Here is a 22,272-nt window from a genome sequence, read left to right as displayed (position 1 = left end):
CCCGATTCAAGACGAGGCCAGCAAATGAGAAGCTGGGAAGCAGGAGAGATTGTAATAGACTCATAGAACTGAAGGGTGGGGGACAAAAACTAGAATTTGGTATAAGTCAGGGAGGAAGGGGCCCTGGAAAACTCCTTACGCTTTGAGTCCCAAAGGCCTATGTCCTGGAATAGTGATTTTCCAGAAGTACTGATGTTGAACTTCAAATCCTCTGAGTCCTTGATTGGATCAAGGTGATCTTGACTGAATCAAATATGATTTTTTTCTGGAAGAAGATAACATCACTTGGAGCCTCAAATGATTTCTACATTTATTTACAGTGTCTGAAACTTACACACCAAATGAGAATTTAGGACAGTTTGACTGAAAATCAAGACTATTTAAATGGATTCTCAGGGACTCAGATAATGGAGTAATTATACACCATCAGTTCAGTTCAGTTCAGTCGCTCAGTCGTGTCCAACTCTTTGCGACTCCATGAACTGCAGCATGCCAGGCCTCCCTGTTCATCACCAACTCCCGGAGATCACCCAAACTCATGTCCATCAAGTCGGTGATGCCATCCAGCCATCTCGTCCTCTGTCGTCCTCTTCTCCTCCTGCCCCTAATCCCTCCCAGCATCAGAGTCTTTTCCAATGAGTCAACTCTTCGCATGAGGTGGCCAAAGTATTGGAGTTTCAGCTTTAGCATCACTCCTTCCAAAGAACACCTAGGACTGATCTCCTTTAGAATGGACTGGTTGGATCTCCTTGCAGTCTAAGGGACTCTCAAGAGTCTTCTCCAACACCACAGTTCCAAAGCATCAATTCTTCAGCGCTCAGCTTTCTTCACAGTCCAACTCTCACATCCATACGTGACCACTAGAAAAACCATAGCCTTGACTAGACGGACCTTTGTTGGCAAAGTAATAGCTCTGCTTTTGAATATGCTATCTAGGTTTGTCATAACTTTCCTTCCAAGGAGTAAACATCTTTTAATTTCATGGTTGCAGTCACCATCTGCAGTGATTCTGGAGCCCCCAAAAATAAAGTCTGACACTATTTCCACTGTTACCCCATCTATTTCCCATGAAGTGATGGGACCAGATGCCATGGTCTTCGTTTTCTGAATGTTGAGCTTTAAGCCAACTTTTTCACTCTCCTCTTTCACTTTCATCAAGAGGCTCTTTAGTTCCTCTTCACTTTCTGCCATAAGGGTGGTGTCATCTGCATATCTGAGGTTATTGATATTTCTCCTGGCAATCTTGATTCCAGCTTGTGCTTCTTCAGCCCAGCGTTTCTATGATGTACTCTGCATATAAGTTAAATAATCAGGGTGACAATATACAGCCTTGACATACTCGTTTTCCTATTTGGAACCAGTCTGTTGTTCCATGTCCAGTTCTAACTGTTGCTTCCTGACCTGCATACAGACTTCTGAAGAGGCAGGTCAGGTGGTCTGTATTCCCATCTCTTTCAGAATTTTCCACAGTTTATTGTGATCTACACAGTCAAAGGCTTTGGCATAGTCAAGAAAGCAGAAATAGATGTTTTTCTGGAACTCTCTTGCTTTTTCGATGATCCAGTGGATGTTGGCCATTTGATCTCTGGTTCCTCTGCCTTTTCTAAAACCAGCTTGAACATCTGGAAGTTCACAGTTCACATATTGCTGAAGCCTGACTTGGAAAATTTTGAGCATTACTTTGCTAGCGTGTGAGATGAGTACAATTGTGCGGTAGTTTGAGTATTCTTTGGCATTGCCTTTCTTTGGGATTGGAATGAAAACTGACCTTTTCCAGTCCTGTGGCCACTGATGAGTTTTCCCAATTTCCTGGCATATTGAGTGCAGCACTTTCACAGCATCATCTTTTAGGATTTGAAATAGCTCAACTGGAATTCCATCATCTCTACTAGCTTTGTTCGTAGTGATGCTTTCTAAGGCCCACTTGACTTGACGTTCCAGGATGTCTGGCTCTAGGTGAGTGATCACACCATCGTGATTATCTTGGTCTTGAAGATCTTTTTTGTACAACAGTTCTTCTGTGTGTTCTTGCCACCTCTTCCTAATAGCTTCTGCTTCTGTCAGGTCCATACCATTTCTGTCCTTTATCGAGCCCATCTTTGCATGAAATGTTCCCTTAGTATCTCTAATTTTCTTGAAGAGATCTCTAGTCTTTCCCATTCTGGTTGTTTTCCTGTATTTCTTTGAATTGATTGCTGAAGAAGGCTTTCTTATCTCTCCTTGCTATTCTTTGGAACTCTGCATTCAGATGCTTATATCTTTCCTTTTCTCCTTTGCTCTTCACTTCTCTTCTTTTCACAGCTATTTGTAAGACCTCCCCAGACAGCTGTTCTGCTTTTTTGCATTTCTTTCCCATGGGGATGGTCTTGATTCCTGTCTCCTGTACAGTGTCATGAACCTCCATCCATAGTTCATCAGGCACTCTATCTATCAGATCTAGGCCCTTAAATCTATTTCTCACTTCCACTGTATAATCATAAGGAATTTGATTTGTCATACCTGAATGGTCTAGTGGTTTTCCTTACTTTCTTTAATTTCAGTCTGAATTTGGCAATAAGGAGTTAATGATCTGAGCCACAGTCAGCTCCTGGTCTTGTTTTTGCTGACTGTGTAGAGCTTCTCCATCTTTGGCTGCAAACAGTATAATCAATCTGATTTCGGTGTTGACCATCTGGTGATGTCCATGTGTAGAGTCTTCTCTTGTGTTGTTGGAAGAGGGTGTTTGCTGTGACCGGTGCGTTCTCTTGGCAAAACTCTATTAGCCTTTGCCCTGCTTCATTCCGTATTCCAAGGCCAAATTTGCCTGTTACTCCAGGTGTTTCTTGACTTCCTACTTTTGCATTCCATTCCCCTATAATGAAAAGGACATCTTTTTCGGGTGTTAGTTCTAAAAGGTCTTGTAGATGTTCATAGAACCGTTCAATTTTAGCTTCTTCAGCATTACTGGTTGGGGTATAGACTTGAATTACTGTGATATTGAATGGTTTGCCTTGGAAACGAACAGAGATCATTCTGTCGTTTTGAGACTGCATCCAAGTACTGCATTTCAGACTCTTGTTGACCATGATGGCTACTCCATTTCTTCTGAGGGATTCTTGCCCGCAGTAGTAGATATAATGGTCATGTGAGTTAAATTCACCCATTCCAGTCCATTTTAGTTCGCTGATTCCTAGAATGTCGACGTTCACTCTTGCCATCTCTTGTTTGAACACTTCCAGTTTGCCTTGAATCATGGACCTGACATTCCAGGTTCCTATGCAACATTGCTCTTTACAGCACCGGATCTTGCTTCTATCACCAGTCACATCCACAGCTGGGTATTGTTTTTGGTTTGGCTCCATCCCTTCATTCTTTCTGGAGTTATTTCTCCCCTGATCTCCAGGAGCATATTGGGTACCTACCGACCTGGGGAGTTCCTCTTTCAGTGTCCTATACTGTTCATGGGGTTCTCAAGGCAAGAATACTGAAGTGGCTTGCCATTCCGTTCTCCAGTGGACCACATTCTGTCAGACCTCTCCACCATGACCCGCCTGTCTTGGGTGGCCCCACAGGGCATGGCTTAGTTTCATTGAGTTAGACAACGCTGTGGTCCATGTGATTAGATTGACTAGTTTTCTGTGATTATGGTTTGTGTGTCTGCCCTCTGATGCCTCTCGCAACACCTGCTGTCTCACTTGGGTTTGTCTTACCTTGGACGTGCGGTATCTCTTCACAGCTGCTCCAGCAAAGCACAGCCATTGCTCTTTACCTTGGATGAGGGGTATCTCCTCACAGCCACCCCTCCTGACCTTGATCGTGGAGTAGCTCCTCTCAGCCTTCCTGTGCCCATCACCTAGTATATAATATGTTTAAAGAAATCAAAGACAAGATTAAGAATCAGGCAATTGGAACTTAAAACAAATGTAAATTCTATGTTACCAGGGGATGTGGGAGGGAGGGAGGGATAAATTGGGAGATTGGGATTGAAATATACACATTACTCTGTATGAAATGGTTAATTAATACGAGACTGCTGTATAGCACAGGGAACTCTACTTAATACCCTGTAATGGCCTGTATGGGAAAAGAATTTAAAAAAAGAGTGGATATATTGATTCACTTTGCTGTGTACCAGAAACTAACATAACATTATAAATCAACTATACTCCAATAAAAATTTTCAAAAATGTAAGTTCTAGAATTGAAGGACTATAACTAAATTAACTGAGATTAATATCTTGATAGATGGGTTTAACTGTAGGTTAGTAGTAGTAATAAATTGAAAATAAATATTTAGAATGATAAAATATACAGAGAAAAATGGAATGGGAAATATGTAAAAGATCCTAAGAGACATAGGATTCAGTGAGAATATTTAACAGATGAGTAATTGAAATCCCAGTAGGAAGGAAAGGAAGAATAGTGTAGAGTCTGTATTTGGAGAGATAATGACTGAAAATTCTCTGCAACATACAAACCTCAAATCACAGATTTAAGAAATACTGTAGACCCCACACCGGATAAAGTCAACTAAAATCTCACTGAAATTTAAGATTGCTGAAAACCAAAAATAATGAGAAAATCTTAAAAAATAGTTAGAGAAGAATTATATGTTACATTCGAGAGGGCAATAAGACTAACAGCTGATTTTTCAGCACAAGCAATAGAAGTCAAAAGGCAGTGGATCAGTACTTTTGAAATGTAAACAAGAATGTAAACTGCCAGACTGAAACTTTATACCCAGCAAAACATCCTCCAAAAGAGAAGACAAAAATATCTGTTTGGACCAACAAAACAGAGAGAATTAATGCACACCAGATGTTCACTAAAGGGGAGTAATGAAGATTCTTCTTTGGGCAGAAGGGAAACTGATCCTGCATGGCAGCTTTAAGATATAGGAAAAAGTGGAGACCAAAGAGAGGGTAAATGCAAATGAATGTTGATGTATAAAACAGCAATGATAATTTAATGTCTTGTGTGGTTTAAAATATATATATGTGGTTTAAAACTATAATAATAGCATATAAGTTGTAGAGATGTAAATAGAGTTAGTATCCTGTTGTCTTTGCATTGTCTAGGAGGTGGTAAAATTATTAATTTAGTGCAGACTTTGATAAGTCAAGGATGCATGTTGTAGTTGCTAGGATATTCATTAAAAGAACAATAAAAGTATATATCTACTAAACTAATAGAAGGGGATATAGAAGAGAAGGAGAGGTAGTTAGTACTACTAACTTGATTAATCCTAAAGAAGACAGGTAGAAGAGGAACAGAGTATATGAGGATATTAGGAAGTAAACAGTAAGATGATAGATTTATACCCAGGATATCAATAATTGTATTAAATAAAGTGAACTAAAAATTTCAGTTAAAAACAAAGATTGAGAAATTAAATTTTTAAAAAGTGGATTTCACACCTTTGTACTACTTCTAAGGATGTATACAAGTGGAAAGTAAAATGGAAAAGGACATATCACTCAAACACTAACCAGTAGAAGACTGGTGTACCTATATTAGTAAAATGGAAGTTAGGGCAGGAAAAGCATTATTGGAGATAGAGACATTTCAAAATGATGAAATACTCAATTCATTAGTTCTACATCTATATGTGCCTGAAAACATGGTGTCAAAATACACAAGGGAAAAATTGGCAAAACTAGCAAAGGGTAGACAAATCTACAATCATAGTGGGGGTTTTTAGTACAGTTTACTAACTAATGGAGTAAACAGAGAGTCACTAAGGATGTTGTTCAGTCGCTCAGCTGTGTTTGTCTTTTTGTGACTCCATGGACTGCAGCACGCCAGGCTTCTCTGTCCTTCACCATCTCCCAAAGCTTTCTCAAACTCATGTCCATTGAGTCGGTGATGCCTTTCAACCATCTCACCCTCTGTCATCCCCTTCTCCTCCTGCCTTTAATCTTTCCCAGCATCAGGATCTTTTCCAAGGAGTCAGTTCTTTGCATTGCCAAAGTATTGGAGTTTTCAGCTTCAGCATCAGTCTGTCTAATGAATATTCAGGATTGATTTTCTTTAGGATTGACTGGTTTGAGGATATAGATCTCAATAACACACTTAACAAGCTTGACCTAATTGAGATCATAGTGGGTTTGCCAGTAGATTAGATATAGGAGGAGAGAAGTAGGAGATTGAAAACAACAAATATTGAAAATGAAACATGAAATATGAAGGACTCTACACCCATAACTGTTAGATTATACATGCTTTTATATACACATGGAACATTTATCAAAATTGCTTATCTATAAAGCAAGTGTTGACAGATTTCAGGAGATTTGAATCAGTATCAGACTTATTACAAAGATAGGTCTACTGTTTGAAAAATCAATCAGACATCACTGAGTTAATAGGGTAAAACAGAAAAATACTGTGATACTGTCAATTGATGTAAAAATTGCCGTTGGTAAAATTCAGCATCCATTCAGAGTGAAATCTCATAACACATTATGAGGAAAAAGTAGCTTCTTTAATTTGATAGAGGTTACTTAAAAGAATCCTTTAGCAAAAATCATGTTTAATGGTAAAGTGTTGAAAGTTTTCCTTCTGAGACTGGCAATAGAAAGAAGCTATCTTTACCATTACTGTTAATGACTTTCTTTAGAGACTACCTGGTTCCATACAACAAGAAAAGTTTAAGGTACAAGAATCAGCAAGGAAAGAATAAAACTGTGGTTTTGTAGATGGCATGTGTATGTAGGGAAAAAAACCTCATAACTTATTGCAATTAATAAGCAAGGCTGCAAGATTCAGAGTAACTCTGGACACAATTGCAATTTTGTATATCAACAACAAAAAGTGAAGTAGAAATATCATTTGTGGTGGCATGCACAGTCCGATTTTACAGAATAAGTCTAAGTCTAACAAAATATAAGGCATCTGTACAGGGAAAGATAAACACTGAGAGAAGTTAAAGGTCTAAATAAATAGATGGGTATACCATCTTAATGGATTAGGAGAATCAATGCTGTAAGATGTTGATTCTTCTGAAATTCAAATATGCCTTCTTGTAGTATCAATAAAAATGCCTGCAGTTGTTTCCTTGATGAACTTGACAAACTGATATTAACATATGCTTGGAAATGTAGACAGCAAAGGATGCCCAGAAGAGTTTTGAAGAATGGCAATCTGAGCAGACTTACTCTACAGGATAGCAGGACTTAGTTTAACCCTATGGTAATTAAAATAATATAACTTTAGTGAAAGGCTAGACAAGTTGACCAGCCAGGCAGAATAGTCCAGACAGTTGCATTCGTATTTGGACACTTGATTTACCACGTAGGAGGCTCTGCAAAATGACAGAAAAAGGACAGTCTTCTCAGTAACTGTGTTCAGTTAAATACTCATGTGGGGAAAGAAAAGAAATGTAACTCTTTCACTGCACACACACAAATTAATTCCAAATCTGTATCCATGGAATTCTCCAGGCCAGAATACTGAAGTGGGTAGCCTTTCCCTTCTCCAGGGAATCTTCCCAACCCAGGGATCAAACCCAGGTCTCCTGCATTGCAGGTGGATTTTTTACCAGCTGAGCCACAAGGGAAGTCCAAGAACACTGGAGTGGGTAGCCTATCTCTTCTCCAGCAGACTTCCTGACCCAGGAATCGTGAACCGGGGTCTCCTGCATTGCAGGTGGATTCTTTACTAACTGAGCTATCAGGGAAGCCTGATAAATCTGTATCAGTCTGGGTCAAATCAGGAGGAAAAGGAAAAGAGAAAGAAAAAATTTACTATGAATATTTTAAATCAGTTTTTTTTTTTTTTTATGTTGAGCTCTATGAGCTGCTCATATATTTTGGATATTAATCCCTTATCAGTCATATCATTTGCAGAATTTTTTCCCATTCAGGTTTTTTCATTTTGCCTATATAAAAGAAATTTTTTAAAAAAATGACCATTTTTCACTGTATGAGGGAATGGAAGTAATGCGGGATTGGGCTCATAAAAAGTCAAGAGGACTGTAAAGAATGTAAGAATAGCACACATAGAGGGGAGCTGCATCCTCTAGGATGAGGCAGAGCCCTCGAGGAAGAGTCCCCATGGTGCCCAGGGCTGAGACCCATGCCTGGTCTCCAGGGCAGGCTGTGGCTTCCTGCAGGACGGAGACGTTTCTGTTCTGTCACTCTGGTGGAACTTGATGGAAGCTGGTGGTGGTTTAGTCACTAAGTCATGTCTGACTCTTGTGACTCCACTGATTGTAGTCTTCCAGGCTGCTCTGTCCGTGGGTTTCTTCAGGTGAGAATTCTGAAGTGGGTTACCATTTCCTCCTCCAGCAGATCTTCCTGACCCAGGGATAGAACCTGCGTCTCCTGCATTGCAGGTAGATGCTTTACCAACTGAGCCTAGGAATAGAGAATTATGGAGCCCACCCCATCCCTCACATTCATTCAACATTTATTTAATAAATGTTGTTAAACATTCTCTCTATAGCAGATATCGTGTTTGTTATCAGATACATAAGAGAGGGCCAAATAGACATTGAGCTTGCCTTGGCGGAGTCTGTATTCTATGAACGCCTTTTTTCAGGCACTGTCCAGTCGCTAGGGACGTAGAGAGTGGTGAGTATCTGTCCTGTGGAGTTGGGGGTGTGTTGCTTTCCCAGTGTGGAGGTGTTCACAGCCTCAATCTGGGAGCTTTCTAAAGCCGGTACTGTTGGGATTTTTGGGAAGTTTCCTCTTGATCAATTATTAATTCCATTTCCAGCCTCTCTCTGAAGAATTGGGAGTGGGGGGCAGAAAATTCCAAGCTGCCACTCATCGCTTGGTCTTTTTGGTGACCAGCCCCATTTGTAGCCATATTGGAGCCCGTCCCCCCACCCCCACCCCCACCCCATCTAGAGTAGCCCCAGTAGCTCTTTAGTGCTTTTATCACTTAGAGTTTGCCAGGGTTTCAGGAACTCTGGGTCAGGGACGAAGTCAAAGACCAGATATCGGAACCAAAGATGTTCTTCTTATCACTTAAGAAATTATGGGGTTTTAGGAATTCTCTGCCAGTACTTGGGGCCAGAGACCCAAGTTATTTTCTTTTATCTCACACTGAAGGACCCAAATGAGATTAGTGGTAGATGAAGATTTATTGTAGGGAATGTCTGCATATGGTAGGGATATTAGTATTGATATCCCCAACTCAAGTTACAATTACATTTGCTTTGAAAGGATTGAATTATTCAATTATGTGTTGAATTCTTTGAGTTAGCTTAGTTTCATGACATTAGTTTTGTCCATTATATGTTTCTCTGTTGTATTAATATAATTTACAGATCTACTTATCCTTCTAGGTATTATTACCAATTGAGAGGTGAGTGTTTTTAGTAATTTAAAAATCAAGTTGGAATTATGTATTGACTAATATATTGAGGTTCTTTTCCAGCCTGTCTTGCTTTAAGAGTTTTTCTGCCTCAAAGTGGGGGGTGTGTGTGTGTTACACTCCTCCCCAGCCACTCCCCTCCAAGGAATCATGGATACCTCTTTGGTTTTCTCCCCACGCCAGTGCATGTGTGGATGTGGCTGTACATAACTGAAAAATATAGTTCTTCAGTTGATATGTGATTTCCTACTCTGCAGTCCCATGGACTGGAGTATCCCAGGCTCCCCTGTCCTTCACTATCTCCTGGAGTTTGCTTAAACTCATGTCCATTGAGTCAGTGATGCTATCTGACCATCTCATCCTCTGCTGCCCTCTTCTCCTTTTACCTTCAATCTTTCCTAGCATCAGAGTCTTTTCCAATGAGTTGGCTCTTTGCATCAGGTGGCCAGAGTATAAGAGCTTAACTTTTCTATAAAAATTGTAAACCAGTCCCTTATTGCTTATCTCAGTATTTTGCACACTTCTCTAGTTATTGTCTTAGGAAAGGACGTCTGCCAACATAGTTGCTCGCCAGAGAGTGTAAACATTTGCCATATTCCTTCTAGAAAGGTGCCACTACACTCTCTATAGCTGAATAGGAAAATGTTCAGTTCCCTAAACTGACTGACACAGGTATTACAGTTTTTCTATCTTTCTTAGTCTAAGGGGTGAAAAAATTGTTTCTTTCAGGTGAAAAAATTCTTTTTAATTCGCTTTTCTTCATGTGGCCACTTTGTGTTACTTTTTAAAATTATCTGTTCATTCTTTTGTTCTTTTTTCTAGGAAGGTCTTTACCCTTTCTGATTTCTGTGTTTTTCTTTAAAAAAAAAAAAAAGTTTCATTTTTTTTCCTGGCTAGCGTGCTGTATTTCAGTCTTAGTTTTCTTCATTACATCCTCATGTCAGTCCTGTGGGTCATGCGCTCAGACTTTGAGTCTCTTTGGCCTTGAAAGCACACCCAGGAAAGGCTTCTTTACCCCAGTTCCTAAGTGTTCTCCCTGGATTTTCTTCTTTGTGTTGAATTTTCCCCTTAGATGTTTAATACACAGAAACATTTTGGGTAATATGGACAGAGTGAGGTAAAGCTTTTTTCCCCCCGTATATTAATAGATGCTTATTATTGAGTCATTGATCCTTTCCTACTGATTTGAAATGTTGCCTTTGCCTTGTGCTAAATTTCCACAAATACTAATGTGTGGTTTTGTATCTGAATGCTCTCTGTTCATTGATCTGTTCATCATAGGCCTGCATCAGTGCCACATTGTTCTTTGCTTTTTCCTTTTTCTCCTTACACACTGATTTAGTTCTTGTCAATCTGACAATTCATGAAGAGAAAATTGTTGCCCCTAGTCCATCCATCCTTAAAGTTATCTTTCAAAAATGGGGTGTGACTTTATAGTAGAGGTTCCTTTGTTTCTCTAAATGACCTGTTACTAGTTTCTGTAAGTTGGGGTCACATTCTTTTCCTTTTCCTTTTGGTAGCAGAAGTTGTGGGTTGATGAAGAAAACCAATTTAAAGCAATTTTTTTTCCTGAATGTTACCATAAATTGTTTAAACACTCTTATTAACAGAAATTTAGGTCTCTTACAGGGATTTCCCCCTTGTAAAGCAAGTTTTTTTGCCACTGAAAATAGAATTGAAATGATCTCTAATTCTCATTTCTGTAGCCATCGCCTCCCGGCTCTTCTCACATCTTCAGTTCAGTTCACTTCAGTTCAGTCGCTCAGTCATGTCTGACTCTTTGCGACCCCATGAATCGCAGCACGCCAGGCCTCCCTGTCCATCACCAGCTCCTGGAGTTCACTCAGACTCACGTCCATCGAGTCCGTGATGCCATCCAGCCATCTCATCCTCGGTCGTCCCCTTCTCCTCCTGCCCCCAATCCCTCACAGCATCAGAGTCTTTTCCAATGAGTCAACTCTTCGCATGAGGTGGCCAAAGTACTGGAGTTTCAGCTTCAGCTTCATTCCTTCCAAAGAAATCCCAGGGCTGATCTCCTTCAGAATGGACTGGTTGGATCTCCTTGCAGTCCAAGGGACTCTCAAGAGTCTTCTCCAACACCACAGTTCAAACGCATCAATTCTTTGGCGCTCAGCTTTCTTCACAGTCCAACTCTCACATCCGTACGTGACCACAGGAAAAACCACACATCTTAGAACACGTCAAATATAAAAGTACTTACAAGGCATACAGGGTTAATAGATGAGTACTCTTGGGATCAGAGCCCACTGACCTGGGGTCTGTGGGGCCCAGGCCCCCTTTCAGAGCACGAGGGGACCAGCATCTGTGATGTGTGTGTGTGAGACACACGTCTTCAGGGACATGTCTAGAAAGTGTTGATCTAGGTTAAAGTGTCCAGCTGTAAATATTTTTCATTGTAAATCATTATGGCTTGATAAGAATTTAACATTTTGAGAGCCAGACTTCTTTTTAAAAAATTTTGATTGTAGTAGGATGTACATAACATAAAATTTACCATCTTAGCCACATTAAAGTATATAATACTTTGGCATTGAGTAAATTCACACAGTTGTGTAACTTCCTCCCCGTTGCCATCTCCTTCCAGCCGCAGCAAGCATCTTTCTGTTTCCTGTCTCTGAATTTGACAATGCTAATTATCTCAGATCAGGGGAGTCTACATTTGTCTTTTTGTGACTGACTTATTTCTCTTAGCATAATGTCCTCATGGTTCAGCCACATGTCATTTCCTTCCTTTTTAAAGGATGAATAATATTTCATTATGTACATACCACACTGTGGTATCCATTCATTCATCGATAGACACCTGGGTTGCCTCCACCTTTGGGTGTTGTAAGTAATGTTGCGTTGAATAAGGGTGTACAAGTCTGAGAGCCAGACTTCTTGTGAGAGTTTGGTTTTTCTTTTCTTCACTTTTATTCAGATACTCCAATCTGAATTTAATTCCCATTACTTGCTGAAACCTCTTTCAGAGCGAGATCACTTGTGACCTCAGAATTGGTAAAGATGAGGGGCATTTTTCAGTATTTTATTTGGTTTCTCAGATGTATTCACACAAGTTGACTGTGCCTTCCCCTTTGGCCTCCGGGATGACGTGTGGCCTTGGATTTTCTCCTAGTGTTAGATGTTTCACTGTCTTCTTCCCGACGTCTGAAGGTGGGCTTTTCTCAGGGCTTGACTTGACCTTCTTCACGTGTGACTGGTAAATGTGGATATTTCTCAGGAATCAACTGAGGTCCTCACCTCTAAGATACTCATTTTCACTCTCAGTGACCCTGCTGCTCCCTCAGCCTGCTGAGAAGGCTCCTGATTTTTTTTTAACTTGTGCTACAAAAAACTGTATCTATTTTTATTATTTTTTCCCATTTACAGTTATTACAAAACATTGGCTATATTCTCTTGTGTTGTATTAATACATCTTTAAGCATGTCTTACATGGAATAAGTCTGTGCCTATTTTTATTTTTGTGGTAGTTTTTTCAGCAAGTTCAGACTTACCTGCTGCTTTTTGTTTGTGTTGTCTTACTGGACTTTAGAAAACCAGAGTTTTGCTAGGGGACTTCCCTGATGGTCCAGTGGTTAAGAATCCTCCTGCCAGTGCAGGGGCGACAGGTTTGATCCCTGGTCCGGGAAGCATCCACATGCCACAGGGCAGCTAAGCCCATGCACCGCAACTATTGAAGCCCGCGTGCCTCGAGCCCGTGAGCTGCAACAAAGAGTAGTCCCGGCGCGCTGCAATTAGAGAAGCCCTGTGCTCTGCAGTGAAGACCCAGCACAGCCAAAAATAAGAACAGATAATAAATATTTTAAAAAATGTTTTGCCAGAACTGAACTTTGGTGCCCACATTCTGTCCTGTTTACTTTCTCGGTCTCTCCAAGGGTAATGATTTTCCTTCTCTCTGTTCCAAGGTCTCTCTCTCTCTCAGTGAGCCTTCTTCCTCTCCTGCTGCCTCCACATTCCCCTCCAGGGGTGTGCTGCATGCTGAATTTGTTTTGAGCTCAGCTCCCTCTGCCGAGGGCCCCACCAGAGCTGCCCACCCATTCTATGGCAGAGTCTGACAGGCTGGTCCTGTGTAGAGTGTCTGAAATGAGCTCATGATGTTCTTCTCTGTCTTTCTTGTCTCAAAAAAGGACACCTCCCATGTGTCCAAGGCAGACCTGGAGGCCAGTTTTAACGTAGTTCAGTTCAGTTCAGTTGCTTAGTTGTGTACGACTGTTTGCGACCCCATGAATCGCAGCACGCCAGGCCTCCCTGTCCATCACCAACTCCTGGAGTTCACTCTAAATCATGTCCATTGAGTCAGTGATGCCATCCAGCCATCTCATCCTGTCATTCCCTTCTCCTCCTGCTCCCAATCCCTCCCAGCATCAGAGTCTTTTCCAATGAGTCAACTCTTTGCATGAGGTGGCCAAAGTATTGGAGTTTCAGCTTTAGCATCATTCCTTCCAAAGAAATCCCAGGGGTGATCTCCTTCAGAATGGACTGGTTGGATCTCCTTGCAGTCCAAGGGACTCTCAAGAGTCTTCTCCAACACCACAGTTCAAAAGCATCAATTCTTTGGCGCTCAGCCTTCTTCACAGTCCAACTCTCACATCCAGACATGACTACTGGAAAAACCATAGCCTTGACTAGATGGACCTTTGTTGGCAAAGTAATGTCTCTGCTCTTCAATATGCTATCTAGGTTGGTCATAACTTTCCTTCCAAGGAGTAAGCGTCTTTTAATTTCATGGCTGCAGTCACCATCTGTGCATTAAAAGTAGTTTTAGCTTTCTAGGAAAGTTGCAAAAACATCATAGACAGTTCATGTGTCCCCCACTCCCACTGATCCTAATAAAGTGAAAGTGGACGTTCACCCTGACCAGTAACCAGTACTGCTACAGGACTGTAAACTCCACACGTTCTTCAGCTTTCCTTAGTTTTCCCCTAGTGTCCTTTTCTGCTCCAGGACCCCATCCAGGAGGCCACATGGCATTTAGTTGTCCTTTCCCTTCAGGCTCCTCTGGACTGTGACAATTGCTCAGACTTTGCTTGTTTCTGTTGACCTTGATGGATCAGGCGTTTGTACAGTGTCCTTCAGTTTGGGTTGGTCTGCTGTTTGGTCTGTGATTAGGCTGGGATTACGGGTTTTGGGAAGGAAGACTGTGGAGATGCAGAGCCCTTCTCATCTCATCAGATCAGGGGTGCTTGCTGTCAACAAGACTTCTCACTGTGATACTCTTAACCTTCAGCACCTGGCTGAGGCAGTGCTTATCAGATATCTCCAATCTAGAGTTGCTACTTTTTTTCCTCTCAGAGGTCATTTTTGACACCTCCTTCATCTTTTACTATTGAATCCAAGCCTACCAGTTCTATTTCCACATAAATTTCCATTCTGTCTAAATCACTCCTTAGAGCCACCTCTCCAGGCCAGTCGACAATTACTTGTGCCCAAACGGCTTCTAGAGAGCTCCTGGACCCCTGTCTCTGCCTGAAGTCTTGCCTGCTCCCACCCAGATGTCAGAGTGGTTTTTTAAAAATGCCAGTTGGATTATGGTACCGCATTTCTCAGTTGTTTGAATACTTTTCCATTGTCCTTAAGATCTAGCTTCTCAGCCTTGTGCACAGGCCTGTGAAATCTTGTGCGTCACCCACCCAGCCTCCTGCCTGGCCCCTTTCCCCTTCTCTCTTCTAGCCGTTGGTTTCTTCCCCTGAATTCGTTGCCTGTTCTCAGGTCCTTCCTCCCATATTGCCTGAGACAGGCCATTTTTTTCTTCTTCTTAGGATATGGTCCACCTCCACCTTGTCATCCTGCTGATCTCAGCTAAACACTATTTCCCCTAGGAAAATTGCCTCTTTCCCCCTTGCCCTCCACAGCAGAATCCATGAGGTACCCTTGCTGTGCATTTCCATAGCACCCTGCACTTCTTAACTGCTCAAGGTGCTTGAAATGACTTGTTCCATGTCTGAATCCTTGCCTCAGTGTCAAGATAGAGAAAGCTGGAACCTCTTCTCTGCTCTTCATTGCACATCCCGGGACACGGTGACCGAGCCTTCTCTATAGTTAGGCTCTCCGTATATATTTTTTGAATGAATTTGTCTTTTAATTAGTGAGTAGAATTGCAGAATGGAAAATAATTGCTCCTCCTTCTTTTGTATGCAAGTAAGTCCTTGCGTTTATTTCTGTGATTCCCTTGAGTAAAGTGTCCTGAATGCCCTGTGTAAGATGCTGTGGTTGGTATGTAATGAATCTAGAAGGGTGCAGTCCCCTCTGCTGCCCCGCACGGCCTTCCTGTCCTTTCATTGTCTCACTCCCCGAACATGACTGGGAACCTTAGTGTGCAGAGCCCCGTGTGGAGCACTTTCCTGTCAGGAGCAGCGCCATGGAGCGGGACAGGCTGGACAGATGTAATTTCAGTTCCAGCTCTGCCATTTTTAAGATTTACGTCTTGAATGTTAACCTTTGTTCATCTGAATAAATGGAGAGAGCAGTAGCCCTCTTGTAAACCTTGTAAAGAATCAGATCAGAAAAAGAATGGAAGATAATCAGCACCATCATCATAGTAACCACAGAGCTGGCATTACTGCTTTTTAAGACCTAAGCACTATGCTGCTCAGTTTGTATTACTTATTTTCTTTAATATTCACAGCAGCCCTATAAGGTAGGGATGTCATTATCTTCATGTTTTAAGTGAAGAAAGTATGACTTTGTTAAAAAATTAGTTTATCCAAGGTCATAGAGTAGTGAGCAGTAGAGCTACTGCTGAAACCTAGAATTGGTTCTAATTGGAAAAGGATTCTCTGTATCTTGTATAGCTACCCTGTCTTGCAGTATAGCTTTATTCTTGGGCTTTTAGAGACTTTTAAAGCATCTATTGGCATTTAAAAACTTAAGGGCCACCTTAAGCTGTTATTAGCTGGAATTTGTTTCTTTACCTTTTGGCAGGTCTGACATCGGTGCCTGGTGCCTGCAGGAGGCGGGTGTATGTGGAGATTGGAGGATGGGGTTGAACGCACCTAGGCAATTTTTCTTAAAGTGAGGACAGTGGGCTGTTCTAGTCAGCTTAACCTGGTGGTTTTACTAAAAATGCAGATTGTTTAGCTCCTCTTTTGATGTACTAAATTGTGATCTCTTAAGGGAGAGACTTGGGAACTATTCTTTACAAATGACTTGGTTTAAATAGGGGCTCCTTCTTTGTCTGAAGCTTGAGAATCCGTGACTAGAGGAAGTGGGAAATGTTGGAGTCCTAACTCCTGACTGTCGTGTGGTCTTGTCCTGACTGTCATGTAGGAAGCCAGTAGAGCAATCAAAATAAGCACTGGTGTGCAGGTTAGTGACCTTACACAGGTCATACAGACATAAAGTCAACAGTAGGTGAATGTTTCCCTTTTGTTTTATTTGGGGGAATTTGGCATATATCATATTGTTCTTTTTCTCTTGTGGGGATAGTCCCTGAGAGAAATGGGTCTTGACTGTAGTAGAGTTAACATCATATAAATGCAAAATCTGAGGGGGAAATTTAAGAGTATTTGGCAAATTTGCATATCATTTGTAAAGCTAGGAGTATATCTAAAGCTGGTTTTTCAAGTCTTTTAGAGAAACTGTCGTATTGTGCCCTGATTTTCCATTTAGAAACTATGGTAGTGTCAGGTTTGTGGCTAATATGAAAGCTGGTAATCAGTAGGACATGTTTTAAATATATAGTATTTATTTTAAACAGGGAGGTTACTTTCATTATTTCACCCAAAACGAGCAGAACCAGGTGGTTCCAGAATTGGTTAGTTCAGTGGCTCCTGCTGGCTCCCAGGACTCTTGGCTCTTCCTGCATGACGGTTGCAGCTGGGCTTTGTGGGTTAAAGTGCTCAGGAAGAGGGCACAGCCCTGCCTTTTGTCCACCCCCCATTCTTAAAAAGTTTTTTTTTTAACTAAAAATACTTGATTCATTCAGAAGAAGGCGGAAAGGAAGAACAAAGGAACAAAGAACACAGGAAATAGTAGAAAACAAATCACGGGATGGTTAACTAAAGCCCAACCATATTTATTATATTAACTGCATATGGACTAAATATCCTGATTAGAAAGTGGACATTGACAGACTAAATTTAAGGAAGCAGGACCCTTGAATTCTTCTTGAACTTTGCTCTGGGATGCAGCTAAGTTGCTTTTAAACAGTTTGATCCTTTCAGGTCTTGCTTTGTTAGGTGAGTGTGCAGCAGTGCTCAACCTCAGGCTGATTTCCCCCACTCCTGAGGCCTTCTCCACAGCGTTTGAGTACTCCTCCAGTGCCTGGTGAATTTAGAGTTTTTCAGCCTGTGCCCCAGTTCTTAAATAGCTTTTTGAGATGTAATTGGCATATACTGAGCTGCACCTACTTTTGAGACGTGTGCTTGCGCACACCCCATGGCCATCCCCCCTCCACCAGAAGGAGCAGTCCGCTCACTCTTGAAAGTTGCTCATGCTCATGGCACGTGGGCCCCTTCCTCCTCCTCGCTTTCTCCTTTCATGAGATCTTTGAAGCTGTTAGGGAGAAAATTATATTGTTGAGGATAAAGTTCCACGTAGACAGGTATTTATAGTTTTCGCTTTTGTTTTCTTTTCGAGGATTGTAGCGGAAATAATATGATGATTGCAGGTGTAGGTTGCTGTATCACTTATAGAAAGTTTTAAGAAACAGGCGTATATTTTAGAACAGACTGAGAAGCTTGGCAGAGAAAATATATTTTCAGAAAGGTTGAAAAAAATGGCAGAGAGGGTGGCTGTAGTGGGAAGGGGGTAGGGGGTAGGGGGTAGGGGAGGGAACACCTCCTGCTGGCGGTGCCCCCCTGGGTGCACTTGGAAGAACCGCATTCGTGGAGACCAAGTGCTTTTCTTGTCTTGGTTTTTCAAACAACCAGTACTTCTAATATGCTGAAAAAAACTAAAAAATTCTAAGATGAAAGGGTAATAGAAATATAATCCCCACTTAACTGAAGGATATACTTAGCTCAAGTGCATTTTATTCTAGTGAATTGTCTGTTTTATTGAGTGACATTTTGGTGACATATTTATTTATATTTATAGATTCGAGTTTTTTTTTTTTTTTTTAAATGCCCCATCACTGTAATAAACTTTTGGCTGGACATTCTCATTTTGCTCTCAGAGTACACTTGCTGAGATTAGTTTCTGTTGCAGAAAGCATTATATTGTTGCGTTAATAGCCATTTTGTAAAGAATTAGTAAAGTATATAGAACTCTGTTTTAATGGGTTTCTTCAACTGTCTCCTAGCTTCTCTGACTCTGAATTTTCTTGGCTTTTTATTTTTTATTTCTTTCTGGTTCTTGTGTGTATTTTGAAAGTATACGCCTGAGGTGAAAATGGCAGCGTTTCTGTCATGATTTAACCTTATTAGAAACGACGTTCTTTGTTCTGTGTCTCTTTAGTTGAGGAATGAGCCAATTCTCTGTGTTTATAAATGCTGGCTGGTCCTTGGCAAATAAACAGACAAAACCCCCAAAACACTGAAACAGCAACAACAAAAAACAACCCCCCAAAACTCAGAGTACAGATTGAGCATGTTGGAGAATGTGTTCTTTAAAAAGTTGTCCGTACAGTGAGAACTTAATATGGGTGAGCCTTTCTTTGGAAAAGTCCTCTTTGCTAGAACTCCGGTGACTTGTTGGTCTTGTCAGAGTGAAACCTTGTATGTTTCTTACCGTAGTAATGTAAGTCACCTGTGTGGTTGTACAGTTTTCTTTCCAATTTCAGATTGAGGGTAGGGTGTGTGCTAGTTGTGCTCCTAAAATTTGGGTAGTATAGGACTTTTGAACATTTCCTGTTTATTTTATTTACTGCTCGTCATTTGGAAGAGGACTGTCTTTTCTCTACCCCTTGCTGCAAAAGTGCTAGTTCTATCACTGATGGATTTATTTGGGGTCAAAGACCACCCTTCCCCCACCCCTCAGTTTTCACTTTTATTGGTATCTATGAATCCAGTCCATTTGTAGTCCTTGAGGGACTCTCTTTGGGGCCCAGGAAGCGGGGACTAGGAGAGTGTTTTGTGTCTCAAATTTCAGCTTAAGCCAGTCTTTTGGGAAAAAATAAAAAGTTACTCATGTCCCATAGCCTCTAGAATCTGGAGCAGAACTGTTGCTTCAACAGACCTCCGGTTAAGTAGGCAGGTGTCAGATTGTGTCTCTGGGAAAAAGGAAGTGGGTAGCTCCTGGTTGTTGCAGCTGAATCCGTGCTCCCCAGATGTTCTGGCCCCAGTGGTCTCTGTTTAGTCTCTCGGTTGTGTCTGACTTTTTGCCACCCCATGGATTGCAGCAGACCAGGCTTCAGGAATTTGCTCAAACTCGTGTTCTTTGAATTGGTGATGCCATCCAACCTTCTCATCCTCTGTCATCCCCTTTTCCTCTTGTCCTCAGTCTTTCCCAGCATCAGGGTCTTTTCCAGTGAGTTGAGTCTTTGCATCAGGTGCCCAGATTATTGGCGCTTCAGCTTCAGTATCAGTCCTTCCAATGACTATTTAAGGTTGATTTCCTTGAGGATTGATTGGTTTGATCTCCTTGCAGTCCAAGGGATTCTCAAGAGTCTTCTCCAGCACCACAGTTTGGAAACATCAATTATTTGGTGCTTAACCTTCTTTATGGTCCAACTCTCACAACCGTACATGACTACTGGAAAAATCATAGCTTTGACTCTATGGACCTTTGTCGGCAAAGTAATGTTTCTGCTTTTTAATATACTGTCTAGGTTGGTCATAGCTTTTCTTCCAAGGAGCAAGGGTCTTTGAATTTCATGGCTGCAGTCACCATCCACAGTGGTTTTGGAGCCCAAGAAAATAAAGTCTCTCACTGTTTCCATTGTTTCCCCATCTGTTTACCATGAAGTGATGGGACTGGATGCCATGGTCTTTGTTTTTTAAATATTGAGTTTTAAGCCAGCTGTTTTACTCTCCTTTTCACCTTCATCAAGAGGCTCTTTAATTCCTCTTTGCTTTCTGCCATTAGGGTGGTGGTGTTATCTGCATATCTGAGATTATTGTTGTTTCTCCCAGTAGTCTTGCCCTCTTTTTACTTATTAAATTACATTCTAGGGGATCCTCCTGACCTAGGGATCGAATCCGGGTCTCCTGAATTGCAGGCAGATTCTTTACTGCCTGAGTCACCAGGGAAGCCCTAATTAGGTTCTAGGGTCCTTGAATATTAGAGGCGTGGTAAACTCCTTCCTGGTAGCCCTTTCCCAAATAGCAAACACATGTGAAAAACATTGGCTAAAATCCTTCATAGATTTTCTTTAAGTCACCTAAAATGTCATTACTGGCACAAATTTATTCAGATTGTCAGAACTTCTAAGTGCTTGGGCGGGGAGGGTTCTTGTTTGTGTTTATTACTTAGGTTATATTCAGTTTCGTGGATTTATTTGTGGAAACTTGATTGGTTGTAGTGCTTATAGGACCTCAGAGAGCAGTTCCTTACTACTTGGAGAATCAAATCACGTTGGCCTAGACTGGTGTCTGCAGCTTGCAGTGGGGGTTAAGCTGGTAGAAAGTTTGGGCTAACACGTTTTTCTGAGTCTGTGAATTTTAGAAATGATTTAGAACACTTTTGAAAAGCATCTATAAGTGCTGTCTCCTCTTGTTGTCAAGAAGTTTTTAAATAAATGCTTGTGTTTTGGTAATGAAGGGGTACATATATTGGATCTGAATGTACCTTTTCTCATTTTTAATGGGAAACATTTTAATAAAACAAAACTCGGCTAATGGTAAACTTGCTGACTTCTTGCCTTTTCTTGTAAGCATGCTTAAAGTGGTCTGAGTAACAGTGCTACTAAAACAACATCTGCATTGTTTTGATGGGGTATTGATTCCTTCTGTAGTGTTCAGAATTGCTTGCATGCCTCCCAGCAACAAATTCATATATGACAGACTTTACTGGAGAGGAGCATCCCAGATAAATGAAAGGCTAGTTTACTTGTCAGTAGCTCTGAAACTTTAAAATGAAAGTCGTGTTTTTAGAAATGTGGCCTTGAGGCACTAACACACTTGTATTTAGTGCATGAAGCTCTGCCAGTTATTTCTTAACAAAACCTAATCAGGGGGAACAAAAATCCTTATAGAGTTTATTTATTGATAGCTCTAAGCCACCAGAAAGAATTTCCTATTCCTCTTAATAAAATCCTGTGGGGCAGTTGTCTTTATTTTAATAGGAAAGTATTCAGGAAATTTGATTTTATCAAGGTAAACTCAAATGTTAGATATTGTAAGATTGAAGCTTTCCTTGGAGGCTGGAAGAAGGAATGGTACTTAAAGTTCTTGCTAGTGATGCTCCCTTTTCCCCTCTTAGATAGAGAGGCATTATTTCTATTGCCTGTTACAATTCACTGTACAGCAAGAAGCAAAGAAATTTGATTGGATCCTTAAATCAGGAAATGTAGCCCGCTCAAGTTTAGTTGTAGAGAGAAGACTGAAGATCATTAGTAAATAAAATAGTAGTCATTTTATTTACTAGTGAAAGGAATATGGAAATTATTTACTGTAACTCCTAATTGTTACACTTGCTATTGCCGCAAAGTTAAGTGTGTTTGTCATGATTTCTGCAGTGGCTACATGATGCAAAACAAAACCATAGCTCTTTCTGTCCTTTTAAGGTTTGTTAATGTCCTTTTTTGTTTGTTAATGAGGGAAATGAGTAAATTACAACAGAAAATTGAGGCCTCAACTGTCATACACTTTTTTCCATTGTTAAGATATTCCTATGTCAAGCTTCTATTAATTCTGTGTAATTCCAGTAGAGATAGCAAGTTATTTTGCTTAAAATGTCTTTTCCCCCCTGTGCAGTGAGAGTTGAATGTGAGAACAGATCTTAATAGATATAGTTACACAGTTTATTTTATCATGTATCACTTTATTGCTGTCTTCTAGAACATTGTTATACTAAATGTTCCAATAATGGAAATTTTATGCAGCTACTTCAAATGAAACAAATTTGCAAAAA

The 22,272-nt window shown here is 40.8% G+C and overlaps 1 protein-coding gene across 2 annotated transcripts in view; it reads left to right on the top strand.

The window, feature by feature from the left end:
• CAMTA1 (calmodulin binding transcription activator 1) overlaps window positions 1-22,272 on the top strand; it is a 117,595-nt gene that overhangs the window by 60,385 nt on the left and 34,938 nt on the right. The window contains exon 3 of one of the 2 annotated variants that reach the window (XM_060396524.1): window positions 1-22,272. This exon is cut by the window's left edge and continues 25,656 nt beyond it. The exons of the other annotated variant lie outside the window; for it this stretch is intronic. The gene's annotated coding sequence lies outside the window, so the exon portion shown is untranslated. 2 annotated transcript variants of the gene reach the window in all.

This window comes from Ovis aries, chromosome 12, assembly GCF_016772045.2.
Source record: "Ovis aries strain OAR_USU_Benz2616 breed Rambouillet chromosome 12, ARS-UI_Ramb_v3.0, whole genome shotgun sequence".
Classification (NCBI taxonomy): domain Eukaryota; kingdom Metazoa; phylum Chordata; class Mammalia; order Artiodactyla; family Bovidae; genus Ovis; species Ovis aries.
This window is presented reverse-complemented; position numbering and strand designations above follow the sequence as displayed.